Raw genomic sequence first — 13,888 nt, 5'->3', positions numbered from 1 at the left:
TACCTTCCAAGGCAATTGAGAGAGCTCCAATTGGGCTTCTATAGCTTCAGAAAATCCACTTCGAGTGCAGGAAGGTCAGAATCCAACAGCATCTTCAGTCCTTTCTCAGCCTTTGAATTAGATTTTATCTCAGGTCCTTCAATTTCAGCTAGAAAATACTTAAAATCACAGAAAAATACACAAACTCATAGTAAAGTCCAGAAATGTGACTTTTGCATAAAAACTAATAAAAATATACTAAAAAGTAACTAAAACATATTAAAAACTATGTAAAAATAATGCCAAAAAGTGTATAAATTATTCGCTCATCATGGATCCTAAGGTCTACAGACTTATGCTTTTCCCTTTTGCTGTTAGAGACAAAGCTAAGATATGGTTGGATTCTCAACCTAAGGAAAGCCTAGACTCTTACGAAAAGTTGGTCAATGCTTTCTTGGATAAATTCTTTCCACCGCAAAAGATGAGTAAGCTCAGGGTGGAAGTTCAAACCTTTAGACAAAAAGAGGGTGAATCCCTCTGTGAAGCTTGGAAAAGATACAAGCAACTAATCAGAAGATGTCCTCTTGACATGCTCTCAGAATTGACTATCATAGGAATCTTCTATGGTCGTCTATCTGAGATGTCCAAAATGTCATTGGACCATTCTGCTGGTTGATCGCTCCACTTAAAGAAGACGCCTGAAAAGGCGCAAGAACTCATTAAAATGGTTGCAAACAACCAATTCATGTATATATCTAAGAGAAACCCTGTGAACAATGGGGTAGCTCAGAAGAAAGGAATCTTGGAAGTTGACACTCTGAATGCCATACTGGCTCAGAACAAGATCTTGACCCAACAAGTCAATATGATATCTCAGCACTTGACTGGAATGCAAGCTACAGTTAGCATCACTCAAGACACTTCCTATGATGGAAATGCTTATGATCCAGATCAACCCATGATGGAAGAGGTGAATTACATGGGAGAACAGTATGAAAATACCTACAACTCGTCATGGAGGAATGATCCTAACCTCTCATGGAAGGATCAACAGAAGCCTCAGCAAGGCTTCAACAATAATCTAGGTGGAAGAACCCAGAATAGGTTCAAAAATAGACCACCATTCCCATCTTCTCAGCAACAGATGGAGACTTCTATGTAGAGCCTTTCTAACTTAGCAACCATATTCTCTGAACTCTCTAAGACTGCTTATAGTTTCATAACAGAAATTAGGTCCTCCATCAGAAATCTTGAGGTACAAGTTGGTCAGCTGAGTATGAGAATCCCTGAGACCCTTCCTAACACTCTCCCAAGTAACACTGAAGTAAACCCAAGAGAAGAGTGCAAAGCCATTACTGTAGAAGCTGATGCCATATCTGAAGGGATACTCTGGCATTGAACGCCAATAAGGAAGTCCTTACTAGTCGTTCAACGCCCAAAGGGGAACCATCATTGGCGTTGAACGCCAGTAAGGGAGCCCTTACTGGGCATTTAATGCCCAAAGAAGACCCATTCCTGGCGTTGAACGCCAGTAAGGAAGTCCTTATTGGGCGTTCAATGCCCATAGAAGCACCATCATTGGCGTACTGGGCATTCAACGTCCAAAAAGGTACAAAAGTTGGCGTTGAACGCCAGTAACACGACAGCTAGGCGTTCAACACCCACTCAAGGCCTCCCTATTAAAGAACTGAAGGAAACTAAGGCTCATGAGGAGACTATAGAAGTTCCCTTGAATGCCTTGTTGCAATTTATGCATTATGAGGATCACTCCTCCTCTGATGAGGAAGATGGTACTAGGGATGAGCAAGTTTCTAGGTACCTAAGAGTCCTCATGAAGCTGCATGCCAAGTTGTTTGGCACAGAGACATTGGAGGAAGAACCTCCAATTTTCACCAAGGAACTCAATGCCTTGGTTCAACAGAAACTACCTCAGAAGCTACCAGATACCAGATGCTTCTTGATTTCTTACACCATAGGCACCATTACCTTTGAGAATGCTCCGTGTGACCTAGGGTCAAGCATAAACCTTATGCCACTCTCTGTAATGGAGAAGTTGAGAATCTTTGAGGTACAAGCTGCGCTCACTAGAGATGGCAGACAAGTCAATGAAAAAGGCTTATGGTCTGGTAGAGGATGTCTTAGTAAAGGTTGAAAACCTTTACATCCCTGTAGATTTTATAATCTTGGATACTGGGAAGGAAGAGGAGGAATCCATCATTCCTGGAAGACCCCTCCTAGCCACTGCCAATGCCATAATTGATGTGGCAAAGGGAGAGCTAGATCTATAGTTATGGGAGGACCATATCTTGTTCAGGATGCCTAGCCCTAATTCTCCCTCTGATAAAAGAGAGATAGTTATGCAACACCTAGTGTTCCAATCCTCACTCTCAGTGCAAAGTTATACAAAGCCTCAGACACTAATTCTAAGTTTGGTGTGTGGCAGCCATCATCAAGCATTGAGAATAAAGGTACTAAGAAGAAAGTACCTAAAGGCTAGAGGGACAAAAAGATCCCTATTGAAGGCCTCTTACCTGGCATGAGAGTTGTCTTCACTGACAACGCCGCCATTCCACACACAATGAACAAGATCTTGTCTCTAGAGAATGTGTAGCTCATCCAGGAGAGCACATGCAAGAAGTTCACTGTAAGGGGCAAAATTTCGATCCCCTATTCATCTCCGTAAGGAGCTAACCGTCAAGCTAGTGACGCTAAACAAGCACTTATTTGGAGGCAATCCAACCATAATTAAAGTTATTTCTATTTTTCATTAAGTTTATTGCAGTTTTATCAGTTTAATTTTCATATTTGTTTAAGTTTATGATCATGTGCAGTAGTTAGAATAGAAACAGAAACAATCATAACTGGAAATAGAACACCCTAGAGCAGGTACCTTGCTCGCGTTGAATGCCAGACAAGGGGGCCAGAGTGGGCGTTCAATGTCCATGAGGAGTAGCATTGCTGGCGTTGAACGCCAGCCAGGGAGCATGAAGCTGGCGCTGAACGCCAGCTAGGGGCAAAGACTGGACGTTCAACGCCCTAAGAGAGGCAGAGGCCTGGTGTTGAACGCTAGGAAGGAGCACTCCAATGAGGGTTCAACGCCCTAATAGGAGCACATAGTTGGCGTTGAACGCCAGCCAGGAGCAGGAGCTGGGCGTTCAACGCCCACAAGGGGGTAGGAAATTCGAATTCCCTAGCCTCTCAGGACCAATGTGTCCCACAAAATCTCTACTTACCCCACCTTCTTCTCTCTTTCACTCTTCCCAACATACTCTTCCCTATAAACCCTAACCCAATCATATCCACATCTCTTCCCAAAACCATCAAAACTCCCACCAACCTCCACCCACTTCAAACTCAAAATTTCCCGCCCAATTCCCACCCTTTCATTCAAATCCCAACCTATCCCACCTCTATAAATACCCCTTCTTCTTACCCTTCATACACACACCATTCATACACTAAAGTCCCACTTGGCCGAATTCTTATCTCTTCCTCCATCTCCCCTATTATCTTTTTCTTCTACTATTTTCTTCATATTTTACTTGAGGACGAGCAAAACTTTTAAGTTTGGTGTTGGAAAAGCTTGCTTTTTTCTTTCCATTCACACTCATGACACCCAAAATCAGAGAATCCTCTAGAAAGAGAAAAGGAAAAGCTGTTGCTTCTACCTCTGAACCTTTGGAGATGGAGAGATTTATCACCAAAGTCCATCAAGACCACTTCTATGAAGTAGTGGCAAAGAAAAGGGTGACTCCTGAAGTCTTCTTTAGGCTAAAAAAGAATGAGCATCCCGAGATCCGACGAGAAATCCGGAGGAGTAGTTGGAAAGTCCTAACTAATCCTATCCCGAAAGTTGGAATCTTGATGGTACAAAAGTTCTATGCCAATACATAGGTCATGAAAAACCAAGATACAAGCGTGAACCCAAGTCCCGAAAATTGGCATACAATGATCTGAGGGCGTCTCTTGGATTTCAGCCCGGAGAGTGTAAGGTTGGCACTCCATTTGCCAATAATACAAGGAGACCGACATCCTTACACTAGGAGAGTCAATTTTGATCAGAGGTTGGACCAAGTCCTTTCAGATATTTGTGTAGAAGGAGCTCAGTGGAAGAGGGATGCTCAAGGCAAGCCTATGTAACTGAGAAGGCTTGACCTCAAGCCCATAGCTAGAGGATGGTTGGAATTCATTCAATGCTCTATCATCCCTACTAGCAATTGGCCAGAAGTGACCAATGACAGAGCCATCATGATTCATTGCATCATGATTGGAAGTAAGGTGGAGGTACATGAGGTAATACCTCAAGAGTTGTACAAGAAAGCTGAAAAGCCTTCCACCATAGCAAGGTTGGCTTTTTCCCACCTTATATGTCATCTATGCAATTTAGCTAAAATTGTCATAGAAGGTGACATCCCCATCGAGGAGGACATGCCTATCACTAAAAAAAGGATGGAGCAAACCAGAGAGCCTACACATACACCAACAAGAAATTTCTGAGATGCCTCAAGGGATGAATTTTTCTCCCCAAGGCTATTGAGACCAATTGCATACTTCTCTAGGAGAATTAAGCTCCAGCATGGATCAATTGAGGATGGAACATCAAGAGCATTCCACCATCCTCTATGAAATAAGAGAAGATCAAAGGGACATGAGGGAATATAAAAGAGTTATGAGGGAAGAACAATAGAGGCATGAGCGTGACAAAGAAGAAATCAAGCACTCCATTGGATCCTCCAGAAGGAGTAATAGCTTTCATCACTAAGGTGGATTTGTTCCTTTAATCCCCTGTTGCTTTTGTTATTTTTCTATTTTCCAGGTATTTTATCTTATTGATTGTTTCTAGTGCATGATCATCTTTATGTCTTAAAGCTATGAAATATTTCATGCATCTTTCACCTTGCTTAAAAGAAAACTTTAATTGAAAAAGAAAAGTCAGATGCACGAATTTCAAGTTATATATCAAGAATAGTTCAATTATTTGATGTGGTGGCATTGCTTTTGCTTTCTGAATGTATGAATAAATAGTGCATATTTGATATTGGAGTAAAGAATGTTGGCTCTTGAAAGAATGATAATGAAAGTGAAGTGTTATTGGTAATATGAAAAATCCAAAAATTGATTCTTGAAGTAAGAAAAAGCAGCAAAAAGCAATAAAAGAAAAAAAATTATATATGCATATGCAAAAAAAAAGCAAGCAGGAATAGAAAAAGCCAGTAGCTCTTTAAACCAAAAGACAAGAGCAAAGATCCAGGACTTTGAGCATCAATGGTTAGGAGGGCCTAAAAGAAACAAAATCTTGGCCTAAATAGTTCAAATGAGCTGCTTCCCTAACTATATGCTTGTGGTGTGATGGTGTCAAGTAAAAAGCTTGAGATTGAGCCGTTATAGTCGTGATCCAAAGCAAAGAGTGTGCTTAAGAACACTGGATACCATTGGCTGGGGATTCTAGCAAAGCTGAATCACAATCCGAAAGTGTTCACCAGTTAAGTGTATGTGGCGTTTTTGTATCTGGCGGTAATACTGGAAAACAAAGCGCTTAGGGTCACGGCCAAGACTCAAAAGAAGCTGTATTCAAGAATAAAAAAGAACTATACTAGGAGAAACAATAGTATCATCTGGATTCTATGTTCCTAAAGATGCCAATTATTCTGAGCCTCAATGGAAAGTGAGATGCCAAAACTATTCAGAAGCAAAAAGCTAATAGTTCCACTCATCTAATTGAAATTGAGCTTCATTGAAAACTGAGATTTATTGTATTCTTCTCTTCTTTTTATCCTACTTTGTTTTTGATTGCTTGTGGACAAGCAACAGTTTAAGTTTGGTGTTCAGATGATCAAATATTTTATACGCTTTTTGGCATCATTTTCATATAGTTTTCATTATGTTTTGTTTAAGTTTTATTATATTTTTATAGGTTTTAGTGAAAAATTCATATTTTTGGATTCTACTTTGAGTTATTGTGTTTTATGATGATTTCAGGTATTTTCTGGCTGTAATTGAGGAGTTTTGGCAAAGTCTAATTCAGAGACAAAGAAAGGACTATTGATTCTGTCAGGATCTGACCTCCATGCACTCAAAGGAGCATTTTTGGAGCTACAAAAGTTCAAATGGTGCGCTCTCAATGGCTATGGAAAGCTAACATCTAGGGGTTTCTAGAAATTTATAATCGTTTATACTTTGCTTTGGAAATGAAGACCTAAAACTGGCGTTTAACGCCTGCCACCATCCCCATTCTTGGCATCCAACGCCCAAAGGGGAGTAGCTGGCGTCCAACACCCATTGAAGAGTCCAAAGCTGGCATTGGACGCCCAAAAGGGAGCACTAGCTCGTGGCTTCACTCAAGCTCAGCCCAAATACTCACCAAGTGGGCCCGAAAAGTGGATTTTTGCACTGCAAGACTAGTTTATCTTACTTTCTGTAATTCTTAGTTGCTAGACTAGTATATATAGAACAAAGATCACCATTGTTAGATACCTTTACCCATTCAAACGTTTTACTATTATTTTCTATACAGTATGAGTCACTAACCTCCTATGTTAAGGTTAGGAGCTCTGTTGATTCTTATGAATTAATAATTTCACTATTCTACTTCAATCTATGCTTGATTCTATTTTAAGATGTATCTTCGTTCTTCATCCTAACAGATTGGGAGTGTAACTTGACCATCATCCCATTTCCATATGGGTTCTTGCGAGTCCTTGATGGGATAGTATGGAACCACAAGCTTGATTATACATCTCTTAGACGACTAATCCACGGCATCATTGGGTACTTTTCGAGACATTAGTGCAACTGAGGTGCGAGGAGATGAGGGCCTTTGTGGTATAGGCTAGAACCAAAGGAGAAGTGTTCTCTGATCCGGAAGATCTGACCTTGTCTGTGGCATTTTGAGTAGGATCACCAAGGGAATAGACTGCTAGAGCTTCACCCTCGTTCAGATTAGATAACTGCTGACCTGGTGTTTGATCTGAAGCAGAGGAGATTAATGACCACTGACCCGACGTTAATCATTTACAGCCTGCCATGGAATGAATCAATTAGAAGTTGGAGTAGATGGTGAGAAAAGTTGACCCAGAAGGAAGAAGCATCTTCGAAGCCTCAACCGTTCTATCATCTCTGATTTCACATCTATCTTGTAACGTTTATTTATTTATCTGTTTTATACATTTTCTTGTGACAACTATGTTTTCTATTTGCCAGACTAAGATCTGAAAGGTAACCACTGCTTGCTCAAACCAACAATCTCCCTGGGATCGACCCTCACTCCCTTGAGGTATTACTTGTACGACCCGGTATACTTGTCGGTCTATCTGTGCAAAATGTTCGGAGTCACTTTTATGCACCACTGTACCTTTTCATCATCCTTTGCAAACCAATGTTGAGCCTATTTTATCCCATTTGTTATTTATTTTAGCACATCACTAACTCTAAGCAAAAAACAATGAATGTCCTTAATTTGAATTTTTGGTTAGCTTAGACTAGTGCGAGTGTGCACAATTTAACTGTGGGAAAATTAGGTATGGTAATGCTTGGTTTCGGAATTGGGTATTTTATATTCTTAACTGGAAATGTGAAAATAGTTTGGGCACTTATTCATGCATCCAACACTTTAATCATATGCATTAGCTCCTTGTGTATATACATTCTCTACCATATTTCAAAAAAAATGAGAGAGAGAGAGAAAGTAATAAAAAGGGGACAAAATGCCCCAAGGCAACTAATGATATCAATGCATATGATTCGTATTCAAAAATATCAAAGTGCATGAATTTGTGGAGAGAAAGTCAATGGGTAGTTAGGTTTTGCATTGTAATTTCATGGAGTGTCTTAGGTTAGGTGAAAAGTTTAGGTTAATCAAGGATTCGGATTTTAGTCCACTTAACCAAATACATTCCTACCTTGACCCTAACCCCATTACAACCTTTGAAAAGACCTCTTGATATGTGTATTTTTGCATTGAATTTTTGTTGATTGGTAGAAGAAGAGCATGCCTTAGAAAGCAGGATTAGTAGAGAACCGAGAGAATCAACCCTCAAACACTAGAGTGATTAGAATGCATACACTTCCGGTGATGGCTCGATGCTCAATTCCTTGTTCCTGGCTTTCAAGAGCTTCCTTATTGCAAGTCTATTTGTACTTTTTTTTGAGATTTAAATTAGTAGAGTTCAGTTTATATTTGTTCTTGGAAGATTGATTTACTTTTAACTAAGTAGGTAGAAGCATTTAGCATGTAGTTGTATTCACATAGATAGATTGTATTGCATAAGTCCTACCATTTTCCCTTCACTCTTTTGGTTCCCTTGAGCTTAGCATGAGGACATGCTAACGTTTAAGTGTGGGGAGATTTGATGAACTACAATATTATGACTTATTTTGGATCGAATCGAGTGTATTTTATCAACTTTACTTACACTTATCTATATAATTTGCGTGTTTTTAAGTTCCCTTCCGAATTTTGTGCTATGATTAAAAAAATGCTTCCTATGCCTTAAAACTGCTAATTTTTAATCTTCTCTTATTACCATTTGATGCCGTGATATATTTGTTAAGTATTTTCAGGGTTATAGGGCTGGAATGACATGGAGAATGGAGAGAAAGCATGTTAAAGTAGAAGGAACACAAGAAATTAAAGAGTTGAGAGGCTGATACTGATGCGTATGCATGGCAGAAGCGTGCACGTGGCTAGGAGCATCGTCCGCTGACGCGTACGCGTGACTGATGCGTATGCATGGCCAGTGCAGAGCCCACCGATGTGTACGCGTGATGAGCGTCACGTGCTGCAATAAAGGGAATACGCTGGGGGTGATTTCTGGGCTGATTTTGGCCCAGTTTCAACCCTGAAAATGAAGACAATACTCTAGGAATAGAGCTGGGACAAAGACACTTCTGTTTAGTTTTAGTTTTGCTTTAGTTTTGAATTCTAGTGAGAGAAACTCCTACTTCTCTCTAGGGTTTTTGGTTTTCTTAGTTTATTTTCAATTGGATCTTGAGAGAAATTGCTACTATCTTCATTTCTCGTTGTTTTCATTATAGTTTTCTCTTTAATTTCTTTTAGTACTCATTTCAATTTGGATATCTTGAACTCATATTTGGATCTTGTTACTCTTGAATTTTGTTAATGCATTGAGTTATTTCCATATCCATTGTTATTGCTTATTTTGTAATTATTAATTATTGTTAGTGGTAATTTGAATTGAATTATTTTTCTAGTTTTTATCATGTCTTTTATCTTTGCCGACCAAGTGTTTGAGGAAATGTTGATGAGCGGATATTTTATACGCTTTTTGACATCATTTTCATATAGTTTTTAGCATGTTTTGTTTAAGTTTTATTATATTTTCATAGGATTTAGTATAAAGTTCAAATTTTTGGATTCTACTATGAATTGTTGTGTTTTATGGTAATTTCAGGTATTTTCTTGCTAAAATCTAAGAGTTTTGACAAAGTCTGATTCAAAGGCAAGGAAAGCGTAGCAGATGCTATCAGGATCTGACCTCCGTGCATTTAAGCAAGCATTTCTGGAGCTATAGATATTCAAATGGAGTGTTCTCAATAGCTATGGAAAGCTAACATCTAGGAATTTCCATGAATATATAATAGTCTATACTTGTCTTTGGAGATAAAGGCCCAAAACTGGCGTTGAACGCCAGCCATCTACCCCAGTCCTAGCGTCCAATGCCCACAGAGAGGTAGCCAATGTCCAACGCCCAAAGGGGAGTCAAAAGGGAGCGTTCAACGCCCAAGAGTCTTACTAGCACGTGAAGACACCCTTAGCTCAGCCCAAACACTCACCAAGTGGGCCCTGGAAGTGGATTTTCCCACTACAAGCCTAAGCCTATCATATTTTTGTAATCCTTAGTTACTAGATTAGTATATATAGGAGAAGATCAACCATGTTTAGGATCACTCTCCAGCATATCATATTTTTGAGCACCATTATGTACAGTATGAGCCATTAAACATCCTAAGTATATATGTACAGTATTTATGAGTTGAACCGTCAAAAGTTGTCTCTATTCTACATGGGTTCAGCGAGCGTCTTTCATCGGATATCAATGAACCACTAGCTTGAGGATACGTCTCTTAGACGGCTAATCCACGACTTTGTTGGGGACTTCTCGAGACATCAGTTCAGCCGAGGTATGGGGAGATTAAGGTCTTTGTGGTAAAGGCTAGAATCAAGGCGCATCATTCTCTGATCTGGAAGATTCGACCTTGTCTGTGGCGTTTTGAGTAGGATCACCAAGGAAATGAACTGCAGGAGCTTCACCCTCATTCAGACTGGATGCGCACTAAACTTGGTGTTCAACCTAGAGGAAGATTGGCAGCTGCTCAAACCGGCGTTGATCGGATACAACTTGCTATAGAAGAAATCATTCACAGTTGGAGTAGACAGTAAGAAAGGATTGATCTAGAAGAACAAAGCATCTCTGAAGCCTTAACCATCTTCTTATCATTGAATTCACAATTACTGAGTAACGTTATCTTTATTTTACTTTTATGTGTTTAAACAACTATACAACTTTTCTATCCGCCCAACTAAGATTTACAAGATAACCACTCTTTGATACAAGCCAACAATCCTCGTGGGATCGACCTTGACTCACCACAGGTATTACTTGGACGACCCAGTACACTTGCTGGTTCAGTTGTTCGGAGTGTGGGAATCCGTGCACCAAGTTTTTGGTGTCATTACCGGGGATTGTTCGAGTTTGAACAAACTAACGGATTATTTTGTTGCTTAGATTAGGTATTGTTTTTAATTTTGTTTGAGTCTTTTATTTTCTTTTTTGAAAAAAAATAAAAATTTTTCAAAAAATCTTTTCCTTTCTTTAATAATCTTTATCTTTTGTTTGACTCTTTTGTTCTTGTTCTTGTTAGAGTTCGAGCTTTCTTGAGTCTTTTTTCAAAAATTTTCAAAAATAGTGTCTTTTGTTTGAGTCTAGTGTCACATCTTAAGTTTAGTGTCCATTGCATGTTCTTTAATTGCTTTGAATTTTTCGAGTTTGTTCTTGTTGTTCTTCTTGATCTTCATGTTGTTCTTGTTTTTTCTTCTTGTTTTGATCTTTAAAATTTTAAGTTTGGTGTCTTTAGGTGTTTTTCTTTATAATTTTCGAAACTTAGTGTCTTTAGATATAAAATTTTTAAGTTTGGTGTCATTTAGTTGTTTTTTTCTTTCTTCATTAATTTAAAAAAAATAAAAAAATATATTTTCTATATTTTTACTTTAATTTTTGAAAATTGAAACAAAAATTTCAAATTTTAATTTCAAAATCATTCTGATCTTATCTTAGTTTCAAATCTTTTCAAAAATTATATCTTTTCAAATCACTATCTTATCTTTTTATCTTTCTTTTAAATTAAAAAAAAATAATTATCTTATCTTATTCAAATTTTAAAATTCAATTTCAAAATTCAAAATTTAAAATTTAAAATTTAAAATTTCAAAATCAAATCTTTTTTAAAAATCAAATTTCAAATCTTATCTCTTCTAAATCTTTTTCAAATCTTTTTAAATTCTTATATTTTCTAATTTCAAAATCAAATATTTTTCAAATATTTTCAATTTTATCTTATCTTTTCAAATTTCAAATTTTAAATTCAAATCTTTTCTAATTTTCTATCTTATCGTAATTTCAAATCTTTTTTAATTAGTTAGTTGTTTTCTCTTTCTTCTTTTTCAAAACTTCCTAACTAATTCTTCTCTCTTCTAGTTTTCGAAAATATCTTCTCTATTTCTCCCTCTTCTTTTTCAACATTCATTATTTAATTTCCAAATCTTTTTAGTTAATTAGTTGTCTTAGTTTTTAATTGTCTTTATTTCTTCTTTATATTTCCTTTTCTTTTTCGAATTACATGAATAAAATAAAAACAAAACAAAAATATTTTACTTTTAAAATCTCATTCTTCTTTATTTTTGAATTAGTGATGTTTCTCTCCTCCTCTCTAATTTCAAATTCTTCTTCTTTTCTCTCTATCTTCTTTCTTCTTCACATCTCACAGGGAGTCTTCGGTTCTTGAAAACAGAGCTTCCATTCTTCTTCTTTCTTGTTTTCTTTTTCTTGTTTATGAGTAGGAACAGAGATAAAGAACCTCTTTTAAATCTTGATCCTGAATCTCATAGGACCTTAAAGAGACGTTTACAATAAGCTAAAGCATAATACTCCGAAAGAAACGTCACAAAGATTTTCAAACAAGAAGCTGAAAGCATGGCAACCGAGCCTAATGAAGGAGATGAAAGAAAGGTTCTTGGTGAATACACCATACCAACTTCTGATTTCTATGGAAGAAGTATCTCCATACTTGCCATTAGAGCAAACAACTTTGATCTTAAACCTCAATTAATCTCTCTAATGCAACACAACTACAAATTCCATGGACTTCCACTGGAAGATCTACATCAGTTTCTATCTGAATTCTTGCAAATCTGTGACACTGTTAAGACCAATAGAGTGGATCCTGAGGTCTACATACTTATGCTCTTTCCCTTTGCAGTTAGAGACAGAGCTAGGATATGGTTGGACTCTCAACCTAAGGAATGCCTAGACTCTTGGGAAAAAATGGTCAGTGCTTTCTTGGCCAAGTTCTTTCCTCCTCAGAAGATGAGCAAAATTAGAGTGCAAGTTCAAACCTTCAGACAAAAAGATAAATTCCTCTATGAAGCTTGGAAAAGATACAAGCAACTGATCAGGAGATGTCCTTCTGGCATGCTCTCAGAATGGTGTATCTTAGGCATCTTCTATGATGGTTTATTTGAGATGTCCAAAATATCCTTGAAAAGCTCTGCAGGTGGATCACTCCACTTGAAGAAAACACCTGTAGAAGCAAGAGAACTCATTGAGATGGTTGCAAACAACCAATTCATGTACACTTCTGAGAGAAACCCTATGAATAATGGGGTAGCTCAGAAGAAAGAAGTTCTTGAAGTAGACACTCTGAATGCCATATTGGCTCAGAATAAGATCTTGACCCAATAGGTCAATATGATCTCTTAGCATTTGACTGGAATGCAAGATGCAACTGGCAGCACTCAAGAAGCTTCCTCTGAAGGAGAAGCTTATGATCCTGACCAACCCATGATGGAGGAGGTGAATTACATGGGAGAACCCTATGGAAACACCTACAACCCCTCATAAAGGAATCATCTTAACCTTTTATGGACGGAGCAACAGAAGCCTCAGCAAGGCTTCAATAATAATCAACGTGGAAGAACCCAGAATAGGTTCAACAACAGGCCACCATTCCCATCTTCTCAGTAACATATACAGACTCCTAGGCAGACCTTTTCTGACTTAGTCACTATAGTCTCCAACCTCTCTAAGACCACTCATAGTTTCATAACTGAAACAAGGTCCTCCATTAGAAATTTGGAGGTACAAGTTAGTCAACTGAGCAAGAGAATCCCTGAGACTCATCCTAACACTCTTCCTAGTAACACTGAAGTAAACCCAAGAGAAGAGTGCAAGGCCATCACTATTGAAGTTGAGGCTGAATCTGAAGGGACAAATTTGGCGTTGAACGCCAATGATAAGATCCCTAATGGGTGTTCAACACCCAATGATATGCCATCCTTGGTGTTGAACGCTAGTAAGGAAGTCCTTACTGGGCATTCAACGCCCAATGCTACACCCTTAAAGGCATTGAATGCCAGTAAGGATGACCTTATTGGGTGTTCAATGCCCAAATTGGCATAAGAGCTGGCGTTAAACGCCAGTAAGAAAGATCTTACTAGGCATTCAACGCCTAAATTGGCAAAGAAGCTGGCGTTGAACGCCAGTGAAGATGTCCCTACTGAGCGTTCAACGCCCAAAAAGCCACAAAAGGTGGAGTTGAACGCCAATAAAGGTATTCCTACTGAGTATTCAACACCCACTGATGAAGTCCCTATCCAAGAATTAAGGGAAGCCAA

At 38.2% G+C, this 13,888-nt stretch overlaps 1 non-coding gene across 1 annotated transcript; it reads right to left on the bottom strand.

Moving 5' to 3' along the window:
* Positions 1-466: 466 nt before the first annotated feature.
* LOC112719339 (small nucleolar RNA R71) lies at positions 467-570 on the bottom strand. Its single transcript, XR_003161644.1, has one exon. It is a non-coding gene; the product is annotated as a small nucleolar RNA R71 (small nucleolar RNA).
* Positions 571-13,888: the final 13,318 nt, after the last annotated feature.

Source organism: Arachis hypogaea, chromosome 10 (assembly GCF_003086295.3).
Source record: "Arachis hypogaea cultivar Tifrunner chromosome 10, arahy.Tifrunner.gnm2.J5K5, whole genome shotgun sequence".
Taxonomy (NCBI): Eukaryota; Viridiplantae; Streptophyta; class Magnoliopsida; order Fabales; family Fabaceae; genus Arachis; species Arachis hypogaea.
This window is presented reverse-complemented; position numbering and strand designations above follow the sequence as displayed.